At 38.4% G+C, this 19556-nt stretch overlaps 1 pseudogene; it reads left to right on the forward strand.

The window, feature by feature from the left end:
- The first annotated feature begins 17275 nt into the window (after positions 1-17275).
- LOC116757427 lies at positions 17276-17723 on the forward strand (annotated as a pseudogene).
- The last annotated feature ends 1833 nt before the right edge of the window (positions 17724-19556 follow it).

The raw sequence follows: 19556 nt of genomic DNA on the forward strand, positions 1-19556 counted from the left end.
CTGATGCTTTTTCCATATCTCACTTCATCTCCTATTACCCTTACCCTGGTTTCTTCCTGAACCTTGAAGGCCACCATCTAACCTTTCTCATACCGTCAAATCCCTCCTGTTGCCAACCAGGCACTCACTAAAATCCCCCTTTACCCCAAATCTTAAATTAGGGACAGTACCCAGAAATTTTCTCTGCACTTTCTCTATTAGCATCCTTTTCCCTGGACCATGAGCCCTTCTTGTCTAGTACTTGCTACATACATTTATAAACACCAGCAATTTGATTTACAGGGTGAATTTATCACTGCTGTTTACATTTAAATGAAGTAACTGTATTTGTTATATTGATTAAAGACTAGATTATAGACCAAAAACTAGGACTAATATGCAAAGGAAGTAAAGTCTCGTAATTTGTTAATGAAAATAACAAAACTCTTCTCTTCTTACATTTCTGAACAACAACAAAAAAGAACCTGCTAAGGAAGAATGCCTATAATTGGATCAGGTCACAATGTGTATATTAAAATAAAATTTTATTAAGTGTTATCCACTTCTAGGTACTCAATGACATTTTAGATATTTATCTGTGGCATATGAAGAACAAAAGTAATCTAAATCAACCCAAGCAAACTGTCATAGAGTACCTGCCAAGGTATTTAATTTTTTCAACAAATATGTACTTAGTATTTGTCAGGTGCCAGGTACTGTTCTTGGCACTGGTGATGCAACTCTAAATAAAGTAGACAAAATTTGATGATGGCAAAGTGATGACATTCAATTCTGCGCTGTGTTTAAAGAGTTAATTCAGTGACCAAATTAAGAAATTAGTTATAAGGGAAGAGAAAGTAGCAGATAGAGAAAAAATTGTTTGCCACTGAAATTCAAAATAGAACTCAAGAGGTAATGAGACGGGGCCGACCGATTCAGATGGCACATAAAAAGACTCATCAACAGTGGCAGGTTTATAGAACGTGACAGAGGAAACTGTGCTGAGCTGAGAAGAGGAAGCAGAGAAAAACAAAGTCTGTGATAAAAACTGGAAAGGAGCCACAGAACGCTACAAAAAAAAAGGAAGGCCATTTTTGAACCAGATCCTGGAGTGACTGAAAAACCAAAGTGTCATTTGAGGGTGTGAGTAGTATAATCACACTTTTTTGCATGTAAGAAAGCAAGTGAGCACTTTAAACTCTGTTGAATTGGGATAGCAGGAGAGGGGACTGTGGTATGAATATTCATACCTTCACTTACATTTTTATTTGTATTGCAGTAGAATCTTGAAAATGTTAAAGGACCCCCCCAAAATAAATATTTAATTCACATTTATCCTTATTTAGAAGCTTTTAGAAGAAAAAGAAATAGCTTGGTCTAGAAGAGAGGTATAATGGACTGTCTTTTTTTTAATCTATTAAGTTTTTATTTTTTTAACATCTTTATCAGAGTATAATTGCTTTACAATGGTGTGTTAGTTTCTGCTTTATAACAAAGTGAATCAGCTATACATATACATATATCCCCATGTCTCCCCCCTCTTGCGCCTCCCTTTCACCCTCTCTATCCCACCCCTCTAGGTGGTCACAAAGCACCGAGCTGACCTCCCTGTGCTCTGCAGCTGCTTCCCACTAGCTACCTATTTTACATTTGGCTGTATATATAAGTCCATGCCACTCTCTCACTTTGTCCCAGCTTACCCCTCCCCCTCCCTGTGTCCTCAAGTCCATTCTCTACATCTGCATCTTTATTCCTCTCCTGCCCCTAGGTTCTTCATAACCATTTTTTCTTTTTTTTTAGATTCCATATATATGTGTTAGCATACAGTATTTGCTTTTCTTTTTCTGACTTACTTTCTAGGTCCACCCACCTCACTACAAATAACTCAATTTCGTTTCTTTTTATGGCTGAGTAATATTCCATTGTATATATGTGCCACATCTTCTTTATCCATGCATCTGTCGATGGACACTTAGGTTGCTTCCATGTCCTGGCTATTGTAAATAGTGCTGCAATGAACATTGTGGTACATGACTCTTTTTGAATTATGGTTTTCTCAGTAGTGGGATTGCTGGGTCATATGGTAGTTCTATTTTTAGTTTTTTAAGGAACCTCCATACTGTTCTCCATAGTGGCTGTATCAATTTACGTTCCCACCAACAGTGCAAGAGGGTTCCCTTTTCTCCACACCCTCTCCAGCATTTATTGTTTGTAGATGTCTTGACGATGGCCATTCTGACTGGTGTGAGGTGACACCTCGTTGTGGTTTTGATTTGCATTTCTCTAATGATTGGTGATGTTGAGCATCCTTTCATGTGTTTGTTGGCAGTCTGTATGTCTTCTTTGGAGAAATGTCTATTTAGATCTTCTGCCCATTTTGGGGATGGGGTTGTTTGTGTTTTTGATATTGTGCTGCATGAGCTGCTTGTAAATTTTGGAGATTAGTTAATGGACTGTCTTGAAGATAAGATATGAGGGGTTTCTAATAATAATTAATAAGTAATTTAAAAAACATTTATTGAGTGTCTACTTTGAGGCAGGCTGAGGACTAGGGAGACAACTGTGAGCAAAACATGCATGGTTTCTGCCCCTTTAGAACTTTAAAGGCTTTAAAGGGTGATAGAAAAATAAGCAGTAATCAAAAAGTGTGAAAGGTGCTTTGACAGGGGAATTTCAGGAAGTAAGGAGCAAATTTCTTGTCTCCTGTGGGCATAAATTACCAAATCTAGGAAATCTGGAAAGTTTTCCAAAGTAAGTGTTAAACAATAATATGATAGGGGCTTCCCTGGTGGCGCAGTGGTTGAGAGTCTGCCTGCCGATGCAGGGGACACGGGTTCGTGCCCCGGTCTGGGAAGATCCCACGTGCCGCGGAGTGGCTGGGCCCGTGAGCCGTGGCCGCTGAGCCTGCGCGTCCGGAGCCTGTGCTCCGCAACGGGAGAAGCCACAACAGTGAGAGGCCCGCGTACCGAAAAAAAAAAAAAAAAGTCAGTGGAGTGTGGCTGGAGTGCAGAGTTCTAGAGAGGTAGCAATAAGAAAGGAATCTAGAAACTAGACAGACACCAGATCTGAGAGGGCCTTTTAAACTTTGAACTTTATTCTGAAGGAATGGGAAACCACTGCGTCTTTTGTATAGAGGATAGAGGTGATGGATGTTATTTAAATTTTAAAAAGATCAACCTAACTGCAGTGTAGAGAATGGTATGGAAGAGAAGAGTGAAAGTAGAGAATCCATTTAGGAGACAAGATCTGTTAGCCTTCCTAGGTAACCTTTGAAATGAAAGAGTTGAGTTGTTTTCTTATCCAATCTACAATATTTGTCTTTTTGTTCTTGGTTTCTGGCAGTTTAACTGTGATGTGTCTATGGATGGTTTTATTTGTACTTGTTTTCAATGGAGTTTGCAGAGATTCTTGAATATGTGGCTTGAGATCTTTCACAGCTTGGAAAATTCTTGGCTATTGCTTCTTTATATTACATCTGTTTCATTCTCTCTCTCCTCCTGCGACTTCAATTAAATAAACGTGAGGCTCTTTTCACTGAACCATTTCTGTCTCCTATGCTTGTTTCTATATTTTTTATTCTTTTGTCTCTGTGCTTCAGTCTAGATTTTTTTTTCTGTCCTTTCCTCTGGTTCACACATTCTCTCTTCAGCTACATCTTATCTGCTAAGTCTATCTATTGAGTTCTTAATTTTCAGTTATTGTATATTTAAATTCATAATTCACTTTAATTCTTATGCCTTTCACATTTTTCTGAAATTCTTTATCTTAATTTCTTTAACATATTAATTACAGCTGTTTTATAGTCAGTGTCTGATAGCTTCCATATCTGCACTTCTGTGGGTCCATTTCTATTGTCTGATTTTTCTCTTGATTACCAATCAATTCTTATGTTTTTGTAAGCATAATTAAAATCTTTTTTCTGGGCATTAAATTTTATAGATTATATATTGTTTAAAAACTATATAGATGACCTTAGGTTCTAGATGATGTTATCTTCCTTACAAGTGGATTTACTTTATCTTCTGGCAGGTAACTGGGAGTAGGAATGATAAACAAAGTAATCTAATAAAGGATTAAGTTTTTTTGGAAGCCAGACATCAATCTTTGTGAGGGCTGGTTTACTTCTGGACCACCTTTACTCCTAGCATACTTTAGGGTTCCCAGCTGTTTTGGTTATATATTGTTGTATCTCAAAACACCACAACACTTGTGGCTTTAAACATCAATGACTAATCATTTCTCATAATTCTCTGAGTTGACTGGATTGTTCTTCTACTCCATTTGGTGTTGGCTGGGATCACTCATAAAGTTCCATTCACCTGAGAGCTTGGCTGGGGCATTTTTTTGCTCTTCCACATGACCCCTCCCTCCATATTATGTCCCATCCTTCAGGGCTTCTCCACATGGCCTATTTCTCCATTGGGATAACCTGGACTTCCTTATGCTGGGTTCTAAGAGGGAGAATTTCAAAAATGCAAACCCTAGTGAGCAAGTGCTTATCAAATCTATGTTTGTGTCACTTTTCCTGATGTACTATTGATGAAGACAAATCACATGACCAAGCCCAGGGCCAATGTGAAGAGACCCACCCCAAGGCGTAAATATTGGAAGGTGTGTTTCATTGCAGGAGCCACCAGTGTAACCGATTACCATACTAAATGAAAGCCTGGGGGTGTTTATCCAAGCCCTTCCTCTTTAGTGGCCCTTGATCTCCAATTTTTGTCATGGCAGTTCTGTAAGACTGCCCAAAGCTCTCCTCAGCTTCTCAGCTTCTTGATTGATGATTAAGAATCAGCAAATGCATGAAAGGGAAAAGCAGTGCCAAATCATGGGCTCACTCATCATGTTCACCTCTCTGAACTTCCTTTCTCTTTGGGATTTGACCCTTCAAGTTCTCACTTGGAAACTTTCCAGTGCCTGTAAATAGATATTTTTTTCTATTCTGCCTGACTTGTCTGGTTGTTCTCAGTAAGAGGGATGGTCTTAAATAAGCAGATCTTTCATTGATGGGAGCAGAAATCCCATAGAAAGAAAGAAGATGGATAAAAGTACTTCAAGGTAGGGAGTAAAAGGAGCAGACCCTGACAGAGAAGGAGATTTTCCAAGACTAGGAAGAGGTTAGTATTTTGTATATTCCATGAGGAGGAAGAGCCTTGCCCTGTTGCCTCACAGTGCCCCAAGAAGTAGAAAGAGCTCAAAGAGAAATGACTGCCTGGGCTTCCGGCATCTCCAGCCTCCACAAAATTCCCCACTCTCCAGCAGGGAGGACCTTAGCTTGTGCAGAGCTATACTGTGATTCTTTCAGTGTTAACTAGTATAGAGAGACCAGAGGGCACTTCTTGATTCTTCAGACTACAGAAGACCCCTGCAACTTGTATAAATCCACCCCCCCACCCCTGCAATAGGGGAGGGAGTCCTAATTGTGACTGTAATTCAACATTTCAATGCTTTGGCAAATGGAGTTTTAGGTGAGCTTTAAATTGTTTCAGAAAAAATAAAGTAAAATGGTATTTAATTTACCAGATATTGATGGATGCAAATTCATACCCATTATATATGTTTAAAAATTAGTAAAAAACAGCCACGAGAAAATTGGCACCAATGGCCATACCTTGAATACTCTACTTGGGCATTGATCTTTTATTTCTTTTGGTAACAGCTTTATTAGATGTAATCCACATACTATACAGTTCACTCACTAAAAGTGTACAATTCAATGTTTTTTAGTATATTCATGGGTGTGTACAACTATCACCACAGTCAATTTTTGAACATTTTCATCACTTAAGAAAGAAACTTAGATGGATGTTTCCTTTAGCCATCATTCTATTTCCTTATCCTCCCCAGTGCTGACCAAACACAAATCTGCTTTATGTCTCTATAGATTTGCCTATTCTAGAAAATTCATATAAGTGGAATCTTACAATATGTGGCCTTTTCGTCTGGCTTCTTTTACTTAGTATACTGTTTTCAAGCTTTATCCATGTTATATAGGGTATATCAGTACTTCATTCCATTTTATTCTGGAGTAGTATTTCATTATATGGATATACCACATTTTGTTTATCCCTTCGTGATGGGCATTTGAATGTTAGGGTATTATGAATAATGCTTCTATAACCACTTATGTAAAAGTTTTTGTGTGGTCATATGTTTTCCTTTCTCTTGGGCATATATCTAAGAGCAGAATTGCTGGGTCAAAGGTTAGCTCTGTTTAATTTTTTGAGGAATTGCCAAATTGTTTCCAAAATAGCCTAACCAATTTACATTCTCACCAGCAGTGTATGAGGGTCTGATTTCTCCACATTTTCTCTACTAATTGTTATAAACTGACTTTTTGATTATAGCCATCCTAGTGGGAGTGAAGTGGTATCACATGGTTTTGGTTTGCATTTCCCTGATGACCAGTGATATTGAGCATCTATTCATGGCTTATTGGTAATTTGTATATCTTCTTTGGAGAAAGGTCTATTCAAGTCCTCTGCTTCTTTTAGAATTGGATTATCTTTTTATTATTAAGTTGCAAGTTTTCTTTTATATTCTAGATCCAAATCCTTTACCAGATGTATGATTTGCAGATATTTTCTCCCATTCTGTGTGTGTCTTTTCATTTTTTGGCAGTGTCCTTTGAAGCACAAAGTTTTAAATTTTGATGAAGTCCAATTTATCTTTTTTTTTTCTTTTGTTGCTGTGCTTTTGGTCTCATATCCAAGAAATCATTGCCAAATCCAATGTCATAAAGTTTTTCATCGATAATTTCTTCTAAGAATTTTATATGTTTAGCTCTTACATTTAGGTCTTTGATCCATTTTGAGTTAATCTTTGTATATGGTGTGAGGTAAAGGACCAATTTCATTCTTTTGCATTTGGCTATCTAGTTTGGCTTCTCTTTGTTGAAAAGACTATTCTTTCCCCATTGAATGGTCTTGCATCCCTGTCAAACATCAATTAAACATAGACACATGGGTTTATTTCTGGAATCTCATTTCTATTCCATTGAGATATATGTCTGTCCTTATGCCTATACCACACTCTCTTGATTACTGTTCCTTTTTAGTAAGTTTTAAAATCAAGTGTGAATTCTTCAACTTGGTTCTTTTTCAAGATTGTTTTGGCCATTCTGGGTTCCCTGCAATCATATATTAATTTTAGAATCAGTTTGTCAATTTCTACAAGAAAGTCAGCTGGAATCCTGATAGGGAGTGCACTGAATCTGTAGACAAATTTGGGGAGTATTACCATCTTAACAACATTAAGTCTTTCAATCCATGAACATGGGATGTCTTTCCATTTATTTAGATCTTCTTTAATTCTTTCAGCACTGTTTTCTGTTTTTCAGAGTACAAGTCTTGTGCTCCTTTTGCTAGATTTATACCTAAATATTTTACTCTTTTTGATGCTACTGTAAATGGGGTTGTTTTATTTATTTCGTACTTGGATTATTTGAATGGAAATGTATAGAAATACAATTGAATTATACGTATTGCTCTTGTAACATACAAACTTGCTGAATTTGTTTACTAATTCTAATAGTTTCCTAGTGTATATCTTAGGATTTTCTATACACAAGATCATGTTTTCTGTGAATAGAGAGAGTTTTGTTTCTTTCTTTCCAATCTGGATGCCTTTTAAAAATTTTCCTTGCCTAATTGCCCTGGCTAGAACCTTCAGTATGGTCGGTGTTGAATAGAGGTGGCAATAGCAGCCATCCTTGTCTTTTTCCTGATCTTAGGAAGAAAGCATGCAGTCTTTCACCATTAAGTATGATGTTCGCTCTGGCTTTTTCATATATAGCTTTTATTTATGTTGAGATAGTTTCCTTCTATTTCTAGTTTGTTGAGTGTTTATCATGAAAGGGTGTTAGATTTTGTCAAATGCTTTTTCTTTGCATACTGACATAATTATGTGGTTTTGTTTTTTATTCTATTAATCTGGTGCATTGCTTTGATTTTCAGATGTTAAACCAATCTTGCATTCTGGGATAGTGCCCACTTTATCATGGTGATACTACTTTATATATGTTACTGGATTTAGTTTGCTAATATTTTGCTTAAAAACACAGTGATGGGCTTCCCTGGTGGTGCAGTGGTTGAGAGTCTGCCTGCCGATGCAGGGGACACGGGTTCATACCGCAGTCCGGGAAGATCCCACATGCTGCGGAGCGGCTGGGCCTGTGAGCCATGGCTGCTGAGCCTGTGTGTCTGGAGCCTGTGCTCCGCAATGGGAGAGGCCACAGCAGTGAGAGGCCCGCGTACCGCAAAAAAAAACCCAAAACGACACAGTGATAATGTTGGGGAAAGAGAGCAATTACTTTTAGAGGAATCTAGAGTCTGATTATTTACTGCAAAAAAAAAAATCAGTATGAAAAAACGGAGAAATCTAGAAGAAGGAAGAGGAAAACATAATTTTAAGTTCAAGCCTCCTCCCACCCTTTAATAAAGAAAGCATATTGCCAAATGGGGAGTCATTTAAAAGTTACTGTGGGGGCTTCCCTGGTGGCACAGTGGTTAGGAATCTGCCTGCCAATGCAGGGATCATGGGTTTGAGCTCTGGTCCAGGGAGATCCCACATGCTGCAGAGCAACTAAGCCCGTGCGCCACAACTACTGAGACCACGCGCCACAACTACTGAAGCCCATGCACCCTAGAGCCCTTGCTCCACAAGAGAAGCCACTGCAATGAGAAGCCTGCGCACCGCAACAAAGAGTAGCCCCCGCTCACTGCAATTAGAGAAAGACCGCGCACAGCAATGAAAACCCAACGCAGCCAAAAATAAATAAATAAAATAATTTAAATAAATGAAAGTTAATGTGGTGTCTTTCATCACTTCAGAAGATGATACAGTTGACCTGATGGCAGTCCAACTTAGCTTTTGGTTATTTTTCCAGCAGCAGCTATGGGTTTTCCTGAGCCCCCATGACTAATGGGCAGATCTATCCCCTGTACATGCAAACTGATTCCCCTACCTCCACTTTGAGAGGCTTTTCACTTGTTGTAGATGAACTAAGAATCCAGAAGTCCACAACCTAAGGAAATGCATGCTATCAGATTGTGGAGTGAATGGGAGACGGGAGATAAGGCCAAGGTTTTGACTGCCAAACTGAGGAGTTTTCCTGAATTTGTAAGGCAGTGAGCAGCCATTAAATGTTTTGAGTCTGGGAATGACATGATTGAAGATATACTTTAAGAAGATTAAACTGGCATTAGTGTACTGAACATAAAAGATCAAATAAACAGCTGTGGGGTGAGACTGAAAAGAAGTATGCAGAAGGATTTGGCAATTGGATTTGATGATCAAGGAAAAGGAAAGACTCCTAGATTTTAAGACTGGATGATCTGAAGTCAGGATTCAACCAGAAGGAAAGATGATAACTTAGGCTTTAGATGAATTGCCATTTAATTAGGAAAGATTGCAGACTTTCCCAATCATATCACATGCATACAACTGGAAATAAAACAGTTAAAGCTGATAGGCATTTACATGGAAAGGAGAATGGAGCTATTTAATTTGGAAAGTGAAAAGATTTTACAAAAACAGAAAGATGAGAGGACGCATTTATTTCTCTGATGACCTAGTTCCTGGCCTTTAGCTCATCATACTCACCTATACATGACACCACATGGCAGCTCAAGAAAACAAAGCTTGTTCAGGCAGAAGCACCCCAAACACACACTCCCATTTTTATTCCACTGTTCCTCATTTTCATCTCTCTGCTCCTGGGTAGCTGGTTCTGTACTCCAGCCTTCCATATGGTGGCTAATCTGCCGGTGGCCTCTTGACTATAGTATTATTCGACACCCCTTCCTGCATGTTGGATCCCTCTGTCCATGGGTTCAGATTTCAGCCATCTCAGTTTCCAGTAAAAGACTTCCTCTGCCATCTCAGACCTTCAGAACCCTCTTGTTCAGGCCGACTCCAGAATCTTTGCCAGGAGATAGAAATTGGGCAGTTTATCTTAATTATATTTTCTGAAGAATATGCAGTTATAATGTAACAGCTTGCAATTCTCTGAGTGATTCAAAATTTGAATAAAGAATATGTTTACCTTGTTAGTAATGTTGAAACTCAGTTGTTGAAAAGAGAAAAATGGACTCCCATATCTGTAGTTGAACACCCAAGGTTTGAGGCTTTTATTTCTCCTGAAACCAGGAGGACCTGGCTGTCAGGCTTCAGCTAATTTCGACATGATTTAGAAGTCTGTTTCATTTCCCTGATGTTGACTGGTCAGTCTGGATTAATTTTCCAGGGTGCTATGCTAATTATAGGCTAGTGGAACTAATGGACTCAATCAAAATGGCAACAAGTGAAAAAGTAGCAGAGCCCTCTGGGTTCTGCTCCGATGCAGATCTGTTTATAACTTCACATTGTATGGTTACTATTAATTAGAAAGTATTGCAATGACCCTCAGTTTTCAAAGGCGTCCACAATCATTTCTAGCTAATCTTTTCCATCTATTACCGCATCCGTTTTATGTGGAGGATGGAGCCGATGAATTACTTGCCTGAAGTCATGTCTGTGGTAAAGCCAAAATCATACTTTAAATGTTATGAATAATAATAAAAATGATATATTTGTGGAGCATTTGCAGTTTTCAAAAGGTTTCCTCCATTGTCATTTCATTTACTTACTAAGCACCCTTAAGGTTTCCTGTTGGTTACTTTGAGGAGAGCGGAAGAGAAGAGAGTTCGGTTGACAGCTGTCTTGGTTAAATTTGAATAAGTAAGTGAAGAATACAAAGTTGTTCAGGAGTGCAGAGTTCTAAGTTGTATGATCTTCACTCTCCATCAGTTCTTTCTGTTAGGTTTTCTTGGCCTTTAAGGATCCACAGGGCAAACATTCAGTTACATTAACCTTTTATTTTATGAGTCTCTACTTTTGTTCCATCCAAATATTAAAGGTAGAAGAATCTAGTGCCACTAGAGACCTCAATTTTTAAAAAGTTGAGATAATCCAGAGATTGTTATGCTAGAATGTTGGAAGAAACTCTCCAAAAAATGGAAGTGGTTCCAGTGACTGCTGTGAACCGTGACTGCAGTGCACCAGCTTCCCTCCCATTCTCCACGCAACAGCCTAGGCCTTTCCTGGCCTTCACAGGCCCAGAGTGTCCAGACTCTCTACGTCCGATCTCCCAGAACCTTTTATAATCCCACAAGCAGAGAATTATACAGTTAGATGGTTCTAAAAGGTCATGGAGTCTAACATCATCACCTTACAGATGAAGAAGCTGAGACTCAGAGAACCGAAGTGACTTTTCCAAGTCCCACAGCTAATAATTGTCAGAATTGAGGTGAAAACCTCGTGGACTTTTGCTCAGGTGGAAAAGGAATCGATGACGACAGTCACTCTCTCACTGAAGCTGTGTTTGCCACAGCAACCTAGTGAATTAGCCACACAGATAGCAGTTTCCTAAATGTCTTCACGGATGCTCCTTGACACAGTGTCCTGTGGTCATATTCCTTTGCCCAGTTGGAAATTCATAAGGCAAATTTGAAGACCCTGGAAATTCTCATGGGAGGAAAGAATTTTGTTTAATCAAGCATTTCTCAACTTATTTCATTATTTTTTGTAACTCAGAGAAAACCTAGAAATAGCCTGTGTAACTGGTGCTCCTTTGAACACATTGAAGAATAGATAAATGGTACCTGTTGAAATGGAGCAGTCACAAGCAGGGTGAAAGCTTATTGCTTCGTTCTTAGCTACATGTTATTTTATCTTCACAACACCTTAGGAACAGGTATTATTACCCCTACTTACCGATGGGCTCAAGATTCTAGTTGCATGTGACAGACTGAACTCAAACTTGCTTAAATGCAAAGTGGGGTCTATTGGTTCATGTAACTGAGAAGCTTGGAATATTGAAACTCGCAAGATTCTTTCTCTCCTACCTCTGCTTCTTGCTGTTTGCCAAGTCTGTTCATTCACTTTACTGACAGATGTCCTCATGAGAATGGAGACATGACTGTACACAGCTTAGGTTCATGCCCCAACTTCTCTGCAGCCAGATAGGAAAGGATTTTTCCCCTGCCAGTACCACTAAGCAAGATCCTGGAGAGGGACTCTATTTGGTGGGTGAGGGTCCTGTGCCCCTCTGCTGTCCACCTCTATGGCTAGGAAAATAGGTACTGTGATTGGTTTAGACTGAGTCTCCTGCCCTCTCCTATAGACAAGGAAGATACATTTCCAGAAGACCCGAAAGGAACTCAGACAAAAAAATAGTCTGAAAGTTAAGTAACCTGTCTCAGGTCACATAGCCAATAAGTGGCAGAACTGGGATTTGAACCCAGGTCTGTCTGACTCCAAACTCTCTCTCTCTTTCCATATATTTATATATATATTTTTTTTCCCTGTACACTTCGTTGTTTCAATAAGATATAATCTTCACTCTTAAGAAAGGAATAATCTGATAGAAAAGATGCACAACCCTGTAGAATTAGTGGTGAAAGTTACAAGAACAATGGGGGTTCAGATGTTGGTGAGATCATGTCTTGATCATAGTCTCCAGAGCCAGTGCTCCAAATTCTTTTGGGACTATGGGCACCTTTGAAGATCTCAAGAACCCTGTGGGGCTTCCCTGGTGGCGCAGTGGTTGAGAGTCCACCTGCCGATGCAGGGGACACGGGTTCGTGTCCGGGTCTGGGAAGATCCCACATGCCACGGAGCGGCTGGACCCGTGAGACATGGCCACTGAGCCTGCGCGTCCGGAGCCTGTGCTCCGAAACGGGAGAGGCCACAACAGTGAGAGGCCTGCGTACCGCAAAAAAAAAAAAAAAGAACCCTGTGAACATTTCCCCCCCAAATACTCACACACACACACACACACACACACACACACACGTTGCCTGCATTTTTTGCATGCATTTTAAAGGTGTTCATGGACTCCTGTAAGCTCATCCTTTGTTTTCCAAGGTACTCAAGACTTTGAGTTAAGAATTACTGCTTTGAAATGTACTTATCTAGAAGAACCAGTTCAAAAGATAGAGGCTTGCTGTGGAATGTTGGTATGACCAACCTCAGGTGTTGGTCCTTCAGTATTAGCAAGGAGGGCCCAGGAAGCCCAAGTCAGAGCCATGTAGAGAGAGGAAAGGCACAGGAAATAGTGTGTTCCTTGGAGCAAACTTTGGGGCACATCTATAAACAAATAAATGGTACTTGTTAAATGAGGCAATCACAAGCAGGGTGGGAATGATTGTTAGAAGTTACTGCTGCTATTTTTAGTATAAATAATAGAATCATAACCATCTAATTTGACCTCATTTGAAAGAAAAAGAAAGATGGAGAGGGTAAAGGGATTTACTAAAGGACACACAACTGATGAAGTTCTATAACTGAACAAAACAGGGTTCACCAGGTGCTCTTGTCCAGTGCTCTTTCTTCATTCCATGTCACCACATAATCACACCTTAAAGGGAAGAGCATGAATATAAATAATAGCATTCGCTTATTATAACACTTCTCCCACTTTATTATAACTTGTTTTAACTGTTTGTTTTTTCTGCCAGACTGTAAACCCCATGAGAGCAGAACCTACGTCTGCTTAATAATTCACTGCTCCATCCCCAGGACCTAGCTCATAGGAGACACTCAGTAAATACCTCTCTCCTCTGAATACCTGAAGAATGACTGAGTAACAGGAATTCCATTCCTTGAGATGGAATACATCCCTTGCTGTTTATATAATTTCCGATGTGGCTTCTGTCACTCCACCCTCATTTTTCTCCCTTGGCACCCTCTGCAATTTCTCAGTGCTCCTGACTCATGCCAAGGAAGCCTCTACCTTCCATATATTTTAAAGGCACAGGGACTTCTAACTCCTTGTTGACTGATTGACGGAGCCCTGGAAATGCAGTGCTCACCTCCGTTTCCCTCCTGACTCCCACCGGGAGAGTTCTAGGTCCCTGGGAAACACTCCTCTGGCCTGCCTAAGAGAGGACCAGCCCACTCCACAGAAAGCACCACTTCCTCCTCCTCATTAACAGATGCCACCAGGGGGATAGATCTTTTCTAAATTTCCTTGAAACCCAGGCCAGCTTTGATAAAAGGAAAAGTGGTCCCACTGTTTATTAACCAAATCAAATGTCCTTAGTCACTTGGCAAAAGGTAGTTATGGATGCTATGCTATGTCTGTCAGTAGGCAGCTTGTGTCTAATTAATCCAAAGGAAATATTTGTATAATGTACTTTTAATTTACTGAAGAAGAATATGTGTTCAAACCTTTGCAAATTTACACTGAAATTAATTTTTCAAGTTCCATATAACCACAGCTCTGTCAAATCTTCCTTTAAAACATACTTCCTTTAAAGTGTGACTAACCATGATAAATTACACACATTTATAAATGTCATCTCTCATAGTGTTGTTGTGAAACTTAAAGAGAATGAAGTGTGAAAAACGCCCAGCACCATGCTTGGCATATCAGTTGCCTTTCTTCTTATTCTATTTCCAGCTTTTAGGGTGGTAGAAGCCAAAACAGATGAAATTCCTATCTGTATGGGCTAGGAATGGTTTGGGCTATAAATAACAGAAAACTCCTAAGAGCTTAAGAAATAGGAGCTTTTTCCCTCACATAACATTAAGTCTGAGGGAGTCTGCTGGTTTGGTTTTAGTCTGGGAGCCCAATAAATCCACAGCCGGTAGCTCTTCAGTTCTCTTGGCCTTTGCCTCATGCATATTGCTTCATGGTTCCAAAATGGCTACTGCAGCTCCAGACATCGTATTCATATCTGAGACAGGAAGGAAGGGTAAAAGACCTATCTAGTCCTTCCATTAGGAAAGCAAAAATCTTTTTCAGACCACTCTCTACCCTCCAGCATTTTCATGTCTCATTGGCAACTCAGCCTCACTGGAGTTGAGAAAATGAGTACTTAGCTTTTTCAGCCTTTATAGTGGAGGTAGACAAGGGAGAGGTGGTCAGAAGTGGGTCTTCAGTCAGCTAACTTGAAATATTGCCACACTGAAGCTCTTAGTATGACCCTCAATTGTTTTGCAGAGCTGGGGGAGAGAGTTGAGAGTCACTTAGTAAGATTCAACTTTGCTTTCTCCTCTTGGTCTAACTAAAGACTCAGTTTAGAATAGTTGGATTCCATCTGGGACATATATGGGTCTATTAAGCTGCATAGTAAGTGGGGTGCTGGAGCTGGCTCTTACCATCTCACGAGAGCCAGTTGTTAAATTTTTAGGAATGTTGTGAGCCAGCTGATAAACACAATCATTATTAAAATGGAATTATATTAACTTAAAGTTAAATAAATTATTTTGAAAAAGGTCATAAATACTCAAAAAGACTCACCACTTCCTAACATTGTATTACATTTCACTATTAACTATGCTCTTGAGGTTATTTACATTTGCTATGTCTGTATGGCGTTCTAAAAATGTGCTACTGTGAATTTCTTCTCATCTCTGTGTTTAGTGACAACTTGTTGGTAGTTTTAAATTGGCCATGGTGGGAGTATTTACACCACAGAAATCAGCAAATGCTACAAATCTGGTGGGGTTTTTTTTGAGGGAGTCAGTTAGACATTTACTAGCACACCATTGTGCACAGTCTTAGAAAACAATAATTTGGAGAGAGGATGGATATGTATGGACATTTGAGGTAAGTAGGTAGGCATTATAAAACAATTCTCAGAACCCTGCCAGAAATAAAACACATAAAGAGATGGTTCCCTGTGTTTTAAACCAACACAATAGGAAGGCTTTCTATAGATTGCTCACTTTTTGCAGGGATGCAAAGAAAAGCGGAATTTCTTCAGCCCCTGGTACTTAAAGAGTCATCCTCAAACCATACTGTTCTCCTTCATTGCCACTTCATCATTAATAACCCCCCACTGCATACCTACTATGGGTTAGATTTTGAATTTAACCAAGCAACATTAAATATGGTCTCTATTCTCAAGGAACTTATGATTAAACTGGAATATGCAGAGAAAAAAAATGAAAGTAGTCTATTCTTTTGTTCTAAATGTTCTATGCTTTTTCTTCACAGCACTTATCTTGATTTGTATCACTCTCTGTGAGTGTATCTCTCTCTCTCTCTCTCTCCCTATATATATATATATATATATATATATATATGTTTAATGCTGTGTCCTCCTGTACACTGTAAGTTCCATTAGGAAAGGCAACTTCATCTCGTTTGTTTACAGCTGTGTCCTGGTATCTACACAGTGCCTTCAAAATAGTAGACACTCAGTTAATGTTTGTTGAATGCATAAATGAATGAATGAAATGAAATGGGTAGCATGGACAATAAGAACTGTAGGAGGTGAGAGGAAGGAACACTTACCAATGACTGGAATGGTTGGGAAAGCTTTATGGAGGTTCTAGGACTTTAGTAGGATACTGAAGAAAGGGTAAGGCATAACTAAGGTACATGACATATTCAACACAAGGACTTCTATGGCTGGAGTGGAAAGTTTATTCCCTTTTGCCGGAGTTGGAGCAAACTCTCTGGAGTTGGTGGGTTGGGGTCACCAGTGTTATATTCATTGAACTTGAACTATGTTGTTACTTGGACCCAAAGGAGGAAAATGTAATTTAAGAAACAAATGAAGATTAGGGCTGAGGAGTGAACTCAAGGCTGAGAGAAAACAACAATATCTAACTAGTTTCCCAGCTGCCATTCTTGCTCTTCTACCCATTCTCCACAAAGAAACCAGAGCAATCTTTTAAAAATATAAATCAACCAATATCTCTCATGAACTTAGATGAAAAAATATTCAGAAAAACATTAGCTTATTGGATCCAGCAATGTACAAAAAATTTATATACTACGACAAAGTGAGGTTTATTCCAGGGATGCAAGGCTGGTTCAATGTTTGAAAATCAGTCAATGTAATCCACCATATTAACAGGCTAAAGGAAATTCACACAATCATATCAATTGATGCAGAAAAAGCATTTGACAAAGTTCAATTCACAATCATGAAAACTCTACAAAAAGTATAGAAATAGAGGGGGGACTTCTCAACTTGATAAGGAGCAACTACAAAAAATTCTACAGGTGACATTATACTTAATGGTAAAAACCAAATGCTTTTCCCCTAAGATTAGGAAAAGGCAAGTATGCTCATCTCTTACCACTCTCATTCAGCATACTACCAGAAATTCTAGCCAGCACAATAAAGCAAGAAAAAGAAATAAATGTCATATGTATTTGAAAGGAAGAAATAAAACTGTCTTGATTTGCAGACAATATGATTGTCTATGTAGACAGCCCCAAGGAATCTACAAAAAAAATTTCTCAAACAAAACAAAAAAGTCCTACCTCTCTCGGCCACATTTCCATGCTTCCCTAATGGTGTGAATGACTGTCCTGACTGATGCTCTCAAGAGCATCAACAGTGCCTAAAAGAGAGGCCAATGACAGGTTCTTATTAGACCATGCTCCAAAGTCACCAATGGTTTCTAACTGTGATGATGAAGCATGGTTACATTGGCAAATTTGAAATCATCGATGATCACAGGGCTGGGAAAATTGTTTGTGAACCTCATAGGTAGGGCTAAATAACTGTGGAATGATCAGCCTCAGATTTGATGTGCAACTCAAAGATCTAGAAAAATGGCAGAATAAACTGCTCCTGTCCCATCAGTTTGTTTCATTGTACTGACAACCTCAGCTGGCATCAGGGACCATGAAGAAGCAAAGATGAAAACACACAGGAGGGAAAATCCTTGGATTCTTTTTCCAGGGATGTAATACATACATGCAAATAAATGCCCCAGAGGAAAAAGAAAAATCTTAGAACAAATAAGTTCAACAAAGTAGCAGTTTACAAGATGAACACACCAGGAAAATCTACAAACAAAATATATGTGGAAACTGAAATTAAACTGAAATTAAAAACACAATACCATTTACAATAGCTCCACAGAAAATTAAATACTTAGATATAAATCTGACAAAACACATACAGGATCTGTATGCTAAAAATTATAAAATGCGATGAAAGAAAACAAAGAAGATCTAAACAAATGAGAGATATACCATTTCATTTATTGTTCATTTATTGAAACTCAACATAGTAAAGATTTTAATTCTCCTCAAATTGATCTATAAGCTTAATGAAATTCCTATCAAAGTCCCAGCAAGCATTTTTTTATATTAGAGAAGCTTATTTAAAACTTTATGTCAAGCTAAAAGAACTAGAACAGCTAAAACAAATTTGAAAAGGAACAGTAGTAATGTCAGAGGAATCACTCTATTTGATGTTAAGTTTACTATATAGCTACAGTAGTGAAGGCAGTGCGCTACTGATAGAAAAACATATAGATCAATGGCACAAAATAGAGAACCCAGAAATAGACACACACAAATATGCCCAAGTGATTTTTGACAAAGTTGCAAACGCAATTCAATGGAAGAAGGCTAGCCTTTTCAACAAATGGTGCTAGGGCAATTGGACATCCTAAAGCAAAAAAATAAATTAAAAAGTAAAATAAAAATAAAAGAACCTTGAGCTAATCCTTACAGAATTAACTCAAAATAGGTCCAAGATTTAAATGTAAACATAAAACCACAAAACTTTTAGATAAAACATAAAAAATCTTCAAGACTTAGGATGAAGTAAAGACTTCTTAGACTTCACACCAAAAGCACAATCCAAAAAAAAAAAACAAACCCCAAAAAAAGAGAATATGATAAATTTGACTTCATCAGAATTAAATACTTTTACTCTGTGAAGACTTTGTTAAGAAGACGAAAAAATAAGCTACAGCTTGGGAGAAAATATTTGCAAATCACGTATCTAGCAAAGGGCTACGATCTAGAACATACAAAGATCACTCAAAATTCAACAGTACAAACAAACGATCCAGTTAGAAAATGGGCAGAAGACATGTAGAGACATTTCACTGAAGTACAGATGACAAATAAGCACATGAAAAGATGTTCAACATCATTAGCCGTTAGGGAAATGTAAATTACAACCACAAATAAAATATCACTATATGTTTATAAGAATGGCAGAAATAAAAATTAGTGACAACACCAAATGCTCGTGAGGATACAGAAAAACTGGATCACTAATCATACATTGCTGGTGGGAACGTAAAAGGTACAGCCACTCTAGAAAACAGCAGTTTCTTTTAAAACCAAAAAATCACTTACAGTACAATGCAGCAGTCTCACTCCTAGGCATTTATTCCAGAGAAATGACCACTTATATTCATGTAAAAACCTGTACAAGAATGTTCATATTATTCATAATACCTAAACACTGGAAACAACCCAGATGTCCTTCAATGGATGATAAACAGGGCATTTATTCCAGAGAAATGACCACTTATATTCATGTAAAAACCTGTACAAGAATGTTCATATTATTCATAATACCTAAACACTGGAAACAACCCAGATGTCCTTCAATGGATGATAAACAGGGCATTTATTCCAGAGAAATGACCACTTATATTCATGTAAAAACCTGTACAAGAATGTTCATATTATTCATAATACCTAAACACTGGAAACAACCCAGATGTCCTTTAATGGATGATAAACTGTGGTACATACATACCGTGGATAAGCTCTGTGGGTGGCAACAATGTCAATTTCATGGTGTCATTATTGTACTATA

This window comes from Phocoena sinus, chromosome 1, assembly GCF_008692025.1.
Source record: "Phocoena sinus isolate mPhoSin1 chromosome 1, mPhoSin1.pri, whole genome shotgun sequence".
Taxonomy (NCBI): domain Eukaryota; kingdom Metazoa; phylum Chordata; class Mammalia; order Artiodactyla; family Phocoenidae; genus Phocoena; species Phocoena sinus.